Source organism: Danio rerio, chromosome 6 (assembly GCF_052040795.2).
Source record: "Danio rerio strain M-AB ecotype USA chromosome 6, GRCz13ab, whole genome shotgun sequence".
Taxonomy (NCBI): Eukaryota; Metazoa; Chordata; class Actinopteri; order Cypriniformes; family Danionidae; genus Danio; species Danio rerio.
In genome coordinates this window covers 51,384,702-51,398,360 of record NC_141026.1, presented here as the reverse complement: position 1 = coordinate 51,398,360, position 13,659 = coordinate 51,384,702, and the positions used below count along the sequence as shown (strand labels likewise).

At 41.9% G+C, this 13,659-nt stretch overlaps 1 protein-coding gene and 3 long non-coding RNA genes across 4 annotated transcripts in view; 3 read left to right on the top strand and 1 right to left on the bottom strand.

Annotated features, from left to right (window-relative positions):
• The window catches only part of LOC147843646 (uncharacterized), a 123,571-nt gene that overhangs the window by 27,003 nt on the left and 82,909 nt on the right, over window positions 1–13,659 (top strand). The gene's annotated exons all lie outside the window — the stretch shown is intronic.
• LOC147843659 (uncharacterized) lies at window positions 1,454–3,092 on the top strand. Its single transcript, XR_015944666.1, has 4 exons — window positions 1,454–1,555; window positions 1,647–2,023; window positions 2,120–2,558; window positions 2,881–3,092. It is a non-coding gene; the product is annotated as an uncharacterized LOC147843659 (long non-coding RNA).
• LOC147843658 (uncharacterized) lies at window positions 9,090–11,075 on the top strand. Its single transcript, XR_015944673.1, has 3 exons — window positions 9,090–9,380; window positions 9,573–9,921; window positions 10,636–11,075. It is a non-coding gene; the product is annotated as an uncharacterized LOC147843658 (long non-coding RNA).
• LOC148679699 (uncharacterized) lies at window positions 10,088–12,502 on the bottom strand. The gene is made up of 5 exons (XR_015944662.1): window positions 12,123–12,502; window positions 11,409–12,029; window positions 11,123–11,315; window positions 10,502–10,928; window positions 10,088–10,408 (listed from the first exon to the last, which is right to left on the bottom strand). It is a non-coding gene; the product is annotated as an uncharacterized LOC148679699 (long non-coding RNA).

Sequence of the window (13,659 nt, the reverse complement as noted above, 5' to 3'; positions counted from 1 at the left end):
AGCTAAACATGTGTCGCAGAAATAGAAACGGTGTCTAAAACCTAAATGTCACGAAAAAAATCAAATATGTGAAGTGCACGCAAAACATGCGACACAAGCTAAACATGTGTCGCAAAAATAGAAACGGTGTGTAAAATAGAAATGTCACAAAGCTAGGGTGCTATGATCGGTCAGGTTGCCTTGTGTGCTCTGACTGGTCAGTTGGACCCTGGGTCCTCTGGTTGGTCAGGTGGCCGTACGTGCGCTTATTAATCTGAAAGCTGATGTGCTCTTCATGGGCCGTACGTGCGCTGATTAATCTGATAGCTGATGTGCTCTCTTGATCGACCGGTTGGCCTGGGGTGCTCTGATTGGTCAGGAGGCAGCTGTGTGCACTGGCTGGTCAAGTGCCTTACACCGTGCCTTCGCAAAACATGCGACGCAAGCTAAACATGTGTCGCAAAAATAGAAACGGTGTCTAAAATAGAAATGTCACAAAAAAAAATCGAAAATGTGAAGTGTGCACCAAAACATGCGACACAAGCTAAACATGTGTCGCAAAAATAGAAACGGTGTCTAAAATAGAAATGTCACGAAAAAAAACGAAAATGTGAAGTGTGCACCAAAACATGCGACGCAAGCTAATCATGTGTCGCAGAAATAGAAACGGTGTCTAAAATGTAAATGTCACGAAAAAAATCGAAAATTCGAAGTGCACGCAAAACATGCGACACAAGCTAAACATGTGTCGCAAAAATAGAAACGTTGTCTAAAATAGAAATGTCAAGAAAAAAATCTAAAATGTGAAGTGTGCACGCAAAACATGCGACACAAGCTAAACATGTGTCGCAGAAATAGAAACGGTGTCTAAAACCTAAATGTCACGAAAAAATCAAATATGTGAAGTGCACGCAAAACATGCGACACAAGCTAAACATGTGTCGCAAAAATAGAAACGGTGTGTAAAATAGAAATGTCACAAAGCTAGGGTGCTATGATCGGTCAGGTTGCCTTGTGTGCTCTGACTGGTCAGTTGGACCCTGGGTCCTCTGGTTGGTCAGGTGGCCGTACGTGCGCTTATTAATCTGAAAGCTGATGTGCTCTTCATGGGCCGTACGTGCGCTGATTAATCTGATAGCTGATGTGCTCTCTTGATCGACCGGTTGGCCTGGGGTGCTCTGATTGGTCAGGAGGCAGCTGTGTGCACTGGCTGGTCAAGTGCCTTACACCGTGCCTTCGCAAAACATGCGACGCAAGCTAAACATGTGTCGCAAAAATAGAAACGGTGTCTAAAATAGAAATGTCACGAAAAAAAATCGAAAATGTGAAGTGTGCACCAAAACATGCGACACAAGCTAAACATGTGTCGCAAAAATAGAAACGGTGTCTAAAATAGAAATGTCAGGAAAAAAAACGAAAATGTGAAGTGTGCACCAAAACATGTGACGCAAGCTAATCATGTGTCGCAGAAATAGAAACGGTGTCTAAAATCTAAATGTCACGAAAAAAATCGAAAATTCGAAGTGCACGCAAAACATGCGACACAAGCTAAACATGTGTCGCAAAAATTGAAACGGTGTCTAAAATAGAAATGTCACGAAAAAAATAAAAAATGTGAAGTGCACGCAAAACATGCGACACAAGCTAAACATGTGTCGCAAAAATAGAAACGTTGTCTAAAATAGAAATGTCACAAAGCTAGGGTGCTATGATCGGTCAGGTTGCCTTGTGTGCTCTGACTGGTCAGTTGGACCCTGGGTCCTCTGGTTGGTCAGGTGGCCGTACGTGCGCTTATTAATCTGAAAGCTGATGTGCTCTTCATGGGCCGTACGTGCGCTGATTAATCTGAAAGCTGATGTGCTCTCTTGATCGACCGGTTGGCCTGGGGTGCTCTGATTGGTCAGGAGGCAGCTGTGTGCACTGGCTGGTCAAGTGCCTTACACCGTGCCTTCGCAAAACATGCGACGCAAGCTAAACATGTGTCGCAAAAATAGAAACGGTGTCTAAAATAGAAATGTCACGAAAAAAATCGAAAATGTGAAGTGTGCACCAAAACATGCGACACAAGCTAAACATGTGTCGCAAAAATAGAAACGGTGTCTAAAATAGAAATGTCACGAAAAAAATAGAAAATGTAAAGTGTACACAAAAACATGCGACGCAAGCTAATCATGTGTCGCAGAAATAGAAACGGTGTCTAAAATCTAAATGTCACGAAAAAAATCGAAAATTCGAAGTGCACGCAAAACATGCGACACAAGCTAAACATGTGTCGCAAAAATAGAAACGGTGTCTAAAATAGAAATGTCACGAAAAAAATAAAAAATGTGAAGTGCACGCAAAACATGCGACACAAGCTAAACATGTGTCGCAAAAATAGAAACGGTGTCTAAAATAGAAATGTCACGAAAAAAATCTAAAATGTGAAGTGTGCACGCAAAACATGCGACACAAGCTAAACATGTGTCGCAGAAATAGAAACGGTGTCTAAAACCTAAATGTCACGAAAAAAATCAAATATGTGAAGTGCACGCAAAACATGCGACACAAGCTAAACATGTGTCGCAAAAATAGAAACGGTGTGTAAAATAGAAATGTCACAAAGCTAGGGTGCTATGATCGGTCAGGTTGCCTTGTGTGCTCTGACTGGTCAGTTGGACCCTGGGTCCTCTGGTTGGTCAGGTGGCCGTACGTGCGCTTATTAATCTGAAAGCTGATGTGCTCTTCATGGGCCGTACGTGCGCTGATTAATCTGATAGCTGATGTGCTCTCTTGATCGACCGGTTGGCCTGGGGTGCTCTGATTGGTCAGGAGGCAGCTGTGTGCACTGGCTGGTCAAGTGCCTTACACCGTGCCTTCGCAAAACATGCGACGCAAGCTAAACATGTGTCGCAAAAATAGAAACGGTGTCTAAAATAGAAATGTCACAAAAAAAAATCGAAAATGTGAAGTGTGCACCAAAACATGCGACACAAGCTAAACATGTGTCGCAAAAATAGAAACGGTGTCTAAAATAGAAATGTCACGAAAAAAAAACGAAAATGTGAAGTGTGCACCAAAACATGCGACGCAAGCTAATCATGTGTCGCAGAAATAGAAACGGTGTCTAAAATGTAAATGTCACGAAAAAAATCGAAAATTCGAAGTGCACGCAAAACATGCGACACAAGCTAAACATGTGTCGCAAAAATAGAAACGTTGTCTAAAATAGAAATGTCAAGAAAAAAATCTAAAATGTGAAGTGTGCACGCAAAACATGCGACACAAGCTAAACATGTGTCGCAGAAATAGAAACGGTGTCTAAAACCTAAATGTCACGAAAAAAATCAAATATGTGAAGTGCACGCAAAACATGCGACACAAGCTAAACATGTGTCGCAAAAATAGAAACGGTGTGTAAAATAGAAATGTCACAAAGCTAGGGTGCTATGATCGGTCAGGTTGCCTTGTGTGCTCTGACTGGTCAGTTGGACCCTGGGTCCTCTGGTTGGTCAGGTGGCCGTACGTGCGCTTATTAATCTGAAAGCTGATGTGCTCTTCATGGGCCGTACGTGCGCTGATTAATCTGAAAGCTGATGTGCTCTCTTGATCGACCGGTTGGCCTGGGGTGCTCTGATTGGTCAGGAGGCAGCTGTGTGCACTGGCTGGTCAAGTGCCTTACACCGTGCCTTCGCAAAACATGCGACGCAAGCTAAACATGTGTCGCAAAAATAGAAACGGTGTCTAAAATCTAAATGTCACGAAAAAAATCGAAAATTCGAAGTGCACGCAAAACATGCGACACAAGCTAAACATGTGTCGCAAAAATAGAAACGGTGTCTAAAATAGAAATGTCACGAAAAAAATAAAAAATGTGAAGTGCACGCAAAACATGCAACACAAGCTAAACATGTGTCGCAAAAATAGAAACAGTGTCTAAAATAGAAATGTCACGAAAAAAATCGAAAATGTGAAGTGTGCACCAAAACATGCGACACAAGCTAAACATGTGTCGCAAAAATAGAAACGGTGTCTAAAATAGAAATGTCACGAAAAAAATCGAAAATGTGAAGTGTGCACAAAAACATGCGACGCAAGCTAATCATGTGTCGCAGAAATAGAAACGGTGTCTAAAATCTAAATGTCACGAAAAAAATCGAAAATTCGAAGTGCACGCAAAACATGCGACACAAGCTAAACATGTGTCGCAAAAATAGAAACGGTGTCTAAAATAGAAATGTCACGAAAAAAATCTAAAATGTGAAGTGTGCACGCAAAACATGCGACACAAGCTAAACATGTGTCGCAGAAATAGAAACGGTGTCTAAAACCTAAATGTCACAAAAAAATCAAATATGTGAAGTGCACGCAAAACATGCGACACAAGCTAAACATGTGTCGCAAAAATAGAAACGGTGTGTAAAATAGAAATGTCACAAAGCTAGGGTGCTATGATCGGTCAGGTTGCCTTGTGTGCTCTGACTGGTCAGTTGGACCCTGGGTCCTCTGGTTGGTCAGGTGGCCGTACGTGCGCTTATTAATCTGAAAGCTGATGTGCTCTTCATGGGCCGTACGTGCGCTGATTAATCTGAAAGCTGATGTGCTCTCTTGATCGACCGGTTGGCCTGGGGTGCTCTGATTGGTCAGGAGGCAGCTGTGTGCACTGGCTGGTCAAGTGCCTTACACCGTGCCTTCGCAAAACATGCGACGCAAGCTAAACATGTGTCGCAAAAATAGAAACGGTGTCTAAAATAGAAATGTCACGAAAAAAATCGAAAATGTGAAGTGTGCACAAAAACATGCGACGCAAGCTAATCATGTGTCGCAGAAATAGAAACGGTGTCTAAAATAGAAATGTCACGAAAAAAATCGAAAATGTGAAGTGTGCACAAAAACATGCGACGCAAGCTAATCATGTGTCGCAGAAATAGAAACGGTGTCTAAAATCTAAATGTCACGAAAAAAATCGAAAATTCGAAGTGCACGCAAAACATGCGACACAAGCTAAACATGTGTCGCAAAAATAGAAACGGTGTCTAAAATAGAAATGTCATGAAAAAAACCTAAAATGTGAAGTGTGCACGCAAAACATGCGACACAAGCTAAACATGTGTCGCAGAAATAGAAACGGGGTCTAAAACCTAAATGTCACGAAAAAAATCAAATATGTGAAGTGCACGCAAAACATGCGACACAAGCTAAACATGTGTCGCAAAAATAGAAACGGTGTGTAAAATAGAAATGTAACAAAGCTAGGGTGCTATGATCGGTCAGGTTGCCTTGTGTGCTCTGACTGGTCAGTTGGACCCTGGGTCCTCTGGTTGGTCAGGTGGCCGTACGTGCGCTTATTAATCTGAAAGCTGATGTGCTCTTCATGGGCCGTACGTGCGCTGATTAATCTGATAGCTGATGTGCTCTCTTGATCGACCGGTTGGCCTGGGGTGCTCTGATTGGTCAGGAGGCAGCTGTGTGCACTGGCTGGTCAAGTGCCTTACACCGTGCCTTCGCAAAACATGCGACGCAAGCTAAACATGTGTCGCAAAAATAGAAACGTTGTCTAAAATAGAAATGTCACAAAAAAAATCGAAAATGTGAAGTGTGCACCAAAACATGCGACACAAGCTAAACATGTGTCGCAAAAATAGAAACGGTGTCTAAAATAGAAATGTCACGAAAAAAAACGAAAATGTGAAGTGTGCACCAAAACATGCGACGCAAGCTAATCATGTGTCGCAGAAATAGAAACGGTGTCTAAAATCTAAATGTCACGAAAAAAATCGAAAATTCGAAGTGCACGCAAAACATGCGACACAAGCTAAACATGTGTCGCAAAAATAGAAACGGTGTCTAAAATAGAAATGTCACGAAAAAAATAAAAAATGTGAAGTGCACGCAAAACATGCGACACAAGCTAAACATGTGTCGCAAAAATAGAAACAGTGTCTAAAATAGAAATGTCACGAAAAAAATCGAAAATGTGAAGTGTGCACAAAAACATGCGACGCAAGCTAATCATGTGTCGCATAAATAGAAACGGTGTCTAAAATCTAAATGCCACAAAAAAAATCGAAAATTCGAAGTGCACGCAAAACATGCGACACAAGCTAAACATGTGTCGCAAAAATAGAAACGGTGTCTAAAATAGAAATGTCACGAAAAAAATCTAAAATGTGAAGTGTGCACAAAAACATGCGACGCAAGCTAATCATGTGTCGCAGAAATAGAAACGTTGTCTAAAATAGAAATGTCACGAAAAAAATCTAAAATGTGAAGTGTGCACGCAAAACATGCGACACAAGCTAAACATGTGTCGCAAAAATAGAAACGGTGTCTAAAATAGAAATGTCACGAAAAAAATAAAAAATGTGAAGTGCACGCAAAACATGCGACACAAGCTAAACATGTGTCGCAAAAATAGAAACGGTGTCTAAAATAGAAATGTCATGAAAAAAATCTAAAATGTGAAGTGTGCACGCAAAACATGCGACACAAGCTAAACATGTGTCGCAGAAATAGAAACGGTGTCTAAAACCTAAATGTCACGAAAAAAATCAAATATGTGAAGTGCACGCAAAACATGCGACACAAGCTAAACATGTGTCGCAAAAATAGAAACGGTGTGTAAAATAGAAATGTAACAAAGCTAGGGTGCTATGATCGGTCAGGTTGCCTTGTGTGCTCTGACTGGTCAGTTGGACCCTGGGTCCTCTGGTTGGTCAGGTGGCCGTACGTGCGCTTATTAATCTGAAAGCTGATGTGCTCTTCATGGGCCGTACGTGCGCTGATTAATCTGAAAGCTGATGTGCTCTCTTGATCGACCGGTTGGCCTGGGGTGCTCTGATTGGTCAGGAGGCAGCTGTGTGCACTGGCTGGTCAAGTGCCTTACACCGTGCCTTCGCAAAACATGCGACGCAAGCTAAACATGTGTCGCAAAAATAGAAACGGTGTCTAAAATAGAAATGTCACGAAAAAAATCGAAAATGTGAAGTGTGCACCAAAACATGCGACACAAGCTAAACATGTGTCGCAAAAATAGAAACGGTGTCTAAAATAGAAATGTCACGAAAAAAATCGAAAATGTGAAGTGTGCAAAAAAACATGCGACGCAAGCTAATCATGTGTCGCAGAAATAGAAACGGTGTCTAAAATCTAAATGTCACGAAAAAAATCGAAAATTCGAAGTGCATGCAAAACATGCGACACAAGCTAAACATGTGTCACAAAAATATAAACGGTGTCTAAAATAGAAATGTCACGAAAAAAATAAAAAATGTGAAGTGCACGCAAAACATGCGACACAAGCTAAACATGTGTCGCAAAAATAGAAACGGTGTGTAAAATAGAAATGTCACAAAGCTAGGGTGCTATGATCGGTCAGGTTGCCTTGTGTGCTCTGACTGGTCAGTTGGACCCTGGGTCCTCTGGTTGGTCAGGTGGCCGTACGTGCGCTTATTAATCTGAAAGCTGATGTGCTCTTCATGGGCCGTACGTGCGCTGATTAATCTGATAGCTGATGTGCTCTCTTGATCGACCGGTTGGCCTGGGGTGCTCTGATTGGTCAGGAGGCAGCTGTGTGCACTGGCTGGTCAAGTGCCTTACACCGTGCCTTCGCAAAACATGCGACGCAAGCTAAACATGTGTCGCAAAAATAGAAACGGTGTCTAAAATAGAAATGTCACGAAAAAAAATCGAAAATGTGAAGTGTGCACCAAAACATGCGACACAAGCTAAACATGTGTCGCAAAAATAGAAACGGTGTCTAAAATAGAAATGTCACGAAAAAAAACGAAAATGTGAAGTGTGCACCAAAACATGTGACGCAAGCTAATCATGTGTCGCAGAAATAGAAACGGTGTCTAAAATCTAAATGTCACGAAAAAAATCGAAAATTCGAAGTGCACGCAAAACATGCGACACAAGCTAAACATGTGTCGCCAAAAATAGAAACGGTGTCTAAAATAGAAATGTCACGAAAAAAATAAAAAATGTGAAGTGCACGCAAAACATGCGACACAAGCTAAACATGTGTCGCAAAAATAGATACGGTGTGTAAAATAGAAATGTCACAAAGCTAGGGTGCTATGATCGGTCAGGTTGCCTTGTGTGCTCTGACTGGTCAGTTGGACCCTGGGTCCTCTGGTTGGTCAGGTGGCCGTACGTGCGCTTATTAATCTGAAAGCTGATGTGCTCTTCATGGGCCGTACGTGCGCTGATTAATCTGATAGCTGATGTGCTCTCTTGATCGACCGGTTGGCCTGGGGTGCTCTGATTGGTCAGGAGGCAGCTGTGTGCACTGGCTGGTCAAGTGCCTTACACCGTGCCTTCGCAAAACATGCGACGCAAGCTAAACATGTGTCGCAAAAATAGAAACGGTGTCTAAAATAGAAATGTCACGAAAAAAAAATCGAAAATGTGAAGTGTGCACCAAAACATGCGACACAAGCTAAACATGTGTCGCAAAAATAGAAACGGTGTCTAAAATAGAAATGTCACGAAAAAAAACGAAAATGTGAAGTGTGCACCAAAACATGCGACACAAGCTAATCATGTGTCGCAGAAATAGAAACGGTGTCTAAAATCTAAATGTCACGAAAAAAATCGAAAATTCGAAGTGCACGCAAAACATGCGACACAAGCTAAACATGTGTCGCAAAAATAGAAACGGTGTCTAAAATAGAAATGTCACGAAAAAAATAAAAAATGTGAAGTGCACGCAAAACATGCGACACAAGCTAAACATGTGTCGCAAAAATAGAAACGTTGTCTAAAATAGAAATGTCACAAAGCTAGGGTGCTATGATCGGTCAGGTTGCCTTGTGTGCTCTGACTGGTCAGTTGAACCCTGGGTCCTCTGGTTGGTCAGGTGGCCGTACGTGCGCTTATTAATCTGAAAGCTGATGTGCTCTTCATGGGCCGTACGTGCGCTGATTAATCTGAAAGCTGATGTGCTCTCTTGATCGACCGGTTGGCCTGGGGTGCTCTGATTGGTCAGGAGGCAGCTGTGTGCACTGGCTGGTCAAGTGCCTTACACCGTGCCTTCGCAAAACATGCGGCGCAAGCTAAACATGTGTCGCAAAAATAGAAACGGTGTCTAAAATAGAAATGTCACGAAAAAAATCGAAAATGTAAAGTGTGCACAAAAACATGCGACGCAAGCTAATCATGTGTCGCAGAAATAGAAACGGTGTCTAAAATCTAAATGTCACGAAAAAAATCGAAAAATTCGAAGTGCACGCAAAACATGCGACACAAGCTAAACATGTGTCGCAAAAATAGAAACGGTGTCTAAAATAGAAATGTCACGAAAAAAATAAAAAATGTGAAGTGCACGCAAAACATGCGACACAAGCTAAACATGTGTCGCAAAAATAGAAACGGTGTCTAAAATAGAAATGTCACGAAAAAAATCGAAAATGTGAAGTGTGCACAAAAACATGCGACGCAAGCTAATCATGTGTCGCAGAAATAGAAACGGTGTCTAAAATCTAAATGTCACGAAAAAAATCGAAAATTCGAAGTGCACGCAAAACATGCGACACAAGCTAAACATGTGTCGCAAAAATATAAACTGTGTCTAAAATAGAAATGTCACGAAAAAAAGAAAAAATGTGAAGTGCACGCAAAACATGCGACACAAGCTAAACATGTGTCGCAAAAATAGAAACGGTGTCTAAAATAGAAATGTCACGAAAAAAATCTAAAATGTGAAGTGTGCACGCAAAACATGCGACACAAGCTAAACATGTGTCGCAGAAATAGAAACGGTGTCTAAAACCTAAATGTCACGAAAAAAATCAAATATGTGAAGTGCACGCAAAACATGCGACACAAGCTAAACATGTGTCGCAAAAATAGAAACGGTGTGTAAAATAGAAATGTCACAAAGCTAGGGTGCTATGATCGGTCAGGTTGCCTTGTGTGCTCTGACTGGTCAGTTGGACCCTGGGTCCTCTGGTTGGTCAGGTGGCCGTACGTGCGCTTATTAATCTGAAAGCTGATGTGCTCTTCATGGGCCGTACGTGCGCTGATTAATCTGATAGCTGATGTGCTCTCTTGATCGACCGGTTGGCCTGGGGTGCTCTGATTGGTCAGGAGGCAGCTGTGTGCACTGGCTGGTCAAGTGCCTTACACCGTGCCTTCGCAAAACATGCGACGCAAGCTAAACATGTGTCGCAAAAATAGAAACGGTGTCTAAAATAGAAATGTCACGAAAAAAAATCGAAAATGTGAAGTGTGCACCAAAACATGCGACACAAGCTAAACATGTGTCGCAAAAATAGAAACGGTGTCTAAAATAGAAATGTCACGAAAAAAAACGAAAATGTGAAGTGTGCACCAAAACATGTGACGCAAGCTAATCATGTGTCGCAGAAATAGAAACGGTGTCTAAAATCTAAATGTCACGAAAAAAATCGAAAATTCGAAGTGCACGCAAAACATGCGACACAAGCTAAACATGTGTCGCAAAAATAGAAACGGTGTCTAAAATAGAAATGTCACGAAAAAAATAAAAAATGTGAAGTGCACGCAAAACATGCGTCACAAGCTAAACATGTGTCGCAAAAATAGAAACGTTGTCTAAAATAGAAATGTCACAAAGCTAGGGTGCTATGATCGGTCAGGTTGCCTTGTGTGCTCTGACTGGTCAGTTGGACCCTGGGTCCTCTGGTTGGTCAGGTGGCCGTACGTGCGCTTATTAATCTGAAAGCTGATGTGCTCTTCATGGGCCGTACGTGCGCTGATTAATCTGAAAGCTGATGTGCTCTCTTGATCGACCGGTTGGCCTGGGGTGCTCTGATTGGTCAGGAGGCAGCTGTGTGCACTGGCTGGTCAAGTGCCTTACACCGTGCCTTCGCAAAACATGCGGCGCAAGCTAAACATGTGTCGCAAAAATAGAAACGGTGTCTAAAATAGAAATGTCACGAAAAAAATCGAAAATGTAAAGTGTGCACAAAAACATGCGACGCAAGCTAATCATGTGTCGCAGAAATAGAAACGGTGTCTAAAATCTAAATGTCACGAAAAAAATCGAAAAATTCGAAGTGCACGCAAAACATGCGACACAAGCTAAACATGTGTCGCAAAAATAGAAACGGTGTCTAAAATAGAAATGTCACGAAAAAAATAAAAAATGTGAAGTGCACGCAAAACATGCGGCGCAAGCTAAACATGTGTCGCAAAAATAGAAACGGTGTCTAAAATAGAAATGTCACGAAAAAAATCGAAAATGTAAAGTGTGCACAAAAACATGCGACGCAAGCTAATCATGTGTCGCAGAAATAGAAACGGTGTCTAAAATCTAAATGTCACGAAAAAAATCGAAAAATTCGAAGTGCACGCAAAACATGCGACACAAGCTAAACATGTGTCGCAAAAATAGAAACGGTGTCTAAAATAGAAATGTCACGAAAAAAATAAAAAATGTGAAGTGCACGCAAAACATGCGACACAAGCTAAACATGTGTCGCAAAAATAGAAACGGTGTGTAAAATAGAAATGTCACAAAGCTAGGGTGCTATGATCGGTCAGGTTGCCTTGTGTGCTCTGACTGGTCAGTTGGACCCTGGGTCCTCTGGTTGGTCAGGTGGCCGTACGTGCGCTTATTAATCTGAAAGCTGATGTGCTCTTCATGGGCCGTACGTGCGCTGATTAATCTGATAGCTGATGTGCTCTCTTGATCGACCGGTTGGCCTGGGGTGCTCTGATTGGTCAGGAGGCAGCTGTGTGCACTGGCTGGTCAAGTGCCTTACACCGTGCCTTCGCAAAACATGCGACGCAAGCTAAACATGTGTCGCAAAAATAGAAACGGTGTCTAAAATAGAAATGTCACGAAAAAAAATCGAAAATGTGAAGTGTGCACCAAAACATGCGACACAAGCTAAACATGTGTCGCAAAAATAGAAACGGTGTCTAAAATAGAAATGTCACGAAAAAAAACGAAAATGTGAAGTGTGCACCAAAACATGTGACGCAAGCTAATCATGTGTCGCAGAAATAGAAACGGTGTCTAAAATCTAAATGTCACGAAAAAAATCGAAAATTCGAAGTGCACGCAAAACATGCGACACAAGCTAAACATGTGTCGCAAAAATAGAAACGGTGTCTAAAATAGAAATGTCACGAAAAAAATAAAAAATGTGAAGTGCACGCAAAACATGCGACACAAGCTAAACATGTGTCGCAAAAATAGAAACGTTGTCTAAAATAGAAATGTCACAAAGCTAGGGTGCTATGATCGGTCAGGTTGCCTTGTGTGCTCTGACTGGTCAGTTGGACCCTGGGTCCTCTGGTTGGTCAGGTGGCCGTACGTGCGCTTATTAATCTGAAAGCTGATGTGCTCTTCATGGGCCGTACGTGCGCTGATTAATCTGAAAGCTGATGTGCTCTCTTGATCGACCGGTTGGCCTGGGGTGCTCTGATTGGTCAGGAGGCAGCTGTGTGCACTGGCTGGTCAAGTGCCTTACACCGTGCCTTCGCAAAACATGCGGCGCAAGCTAAACATGTGTCGCAAAAATAGAAACGGTGTCTAAAATAGAAATGTCACGAAAAAAATCGAAAATGTAAAGTGTGCACAAAAACATGCGACGCAAGCTAATCATGTGTCGCAGAAATAGAAACGGTGTCTAAAATCTAAATGTCACGAAAAAAATCGAAAAATTCGAAGTGCACGCAAAACATGCGACACAAGCTAAACGTGTCGCAAAAATAGAAACGGTGTCTAAAATAGAAATGTCACGAAAAAAATAAAAAATGTGAAGTGCACGCAAAACATGCGACACAAGCTAAACATGTGTCGCAAAAATAGAAACGGTGTCTAAAATAGAAATGTCACGAAAAAAATCGAAAATGTGAAGTGTGCACAAAAACATGCGACGCAAGCTAATCATGTGTCGCAGAAATAGAAACGGTGTCTAAAATCTAAATGTCACGAAAAAAATCGAAAATTCGAAGTGCACGCAAAACATGCGACACAAGCTAAACATGTGTCGCAAAAATATAAACTGTGTCTAAAATAGAAATGTCACGAAAAAAATAAAAAATGTGAAGTGCACGCAAAACATGCGACACAAGCTAAACATGTGTCGCAAAAATAGAAACGGTGTCTAAAATAGAAATGTCACGAAAAAAATCTAAAATGTGAAGTGTGCACGCAAAACATGCGACACAAGCTAAACATGTGTCGCAGAAATAGAAACGGTGTCTAAAACCTAAATGTCACGAAAAAAATCAAATATGTGAAGTGCACGCAAAACATGCGACACAAGCTAAACATGTGTCGCAAAAATAGAAACGGTGTGTAAAATAGAAATGTCACAAAGCTAGGGTGCTATGATCGGTCAGGTTGCCTTGTGTGCTCTGACTGGTCAGTTGGACCCTGGGTCCTCTGGTTGGTCAGGTGGCCGTACGTGCGCTTATTAATCTGAAAGCTGATGTGCTCTTCATGGGCCGTACGTGCGCTGATTAATCTGATAGCTGATGTGCTCTCTTGATCGACCGGTTGGCCTGGGGTGCTCTGATTGGTCAGGAGGCAGCTGTGTGCACTGGCTGGTCAAGTGCCTTACACCGTGCCTTCGCAAAACATGCGACGCAAGCTAAACATGTGTCGCAAAAATAGAAACGGTGTCTAAAATAGAAATGTCACGAAAAAAAATCGAAAATGTGAAGTGTGCACCAAAACATGCGACACAAGCTAAACATGTG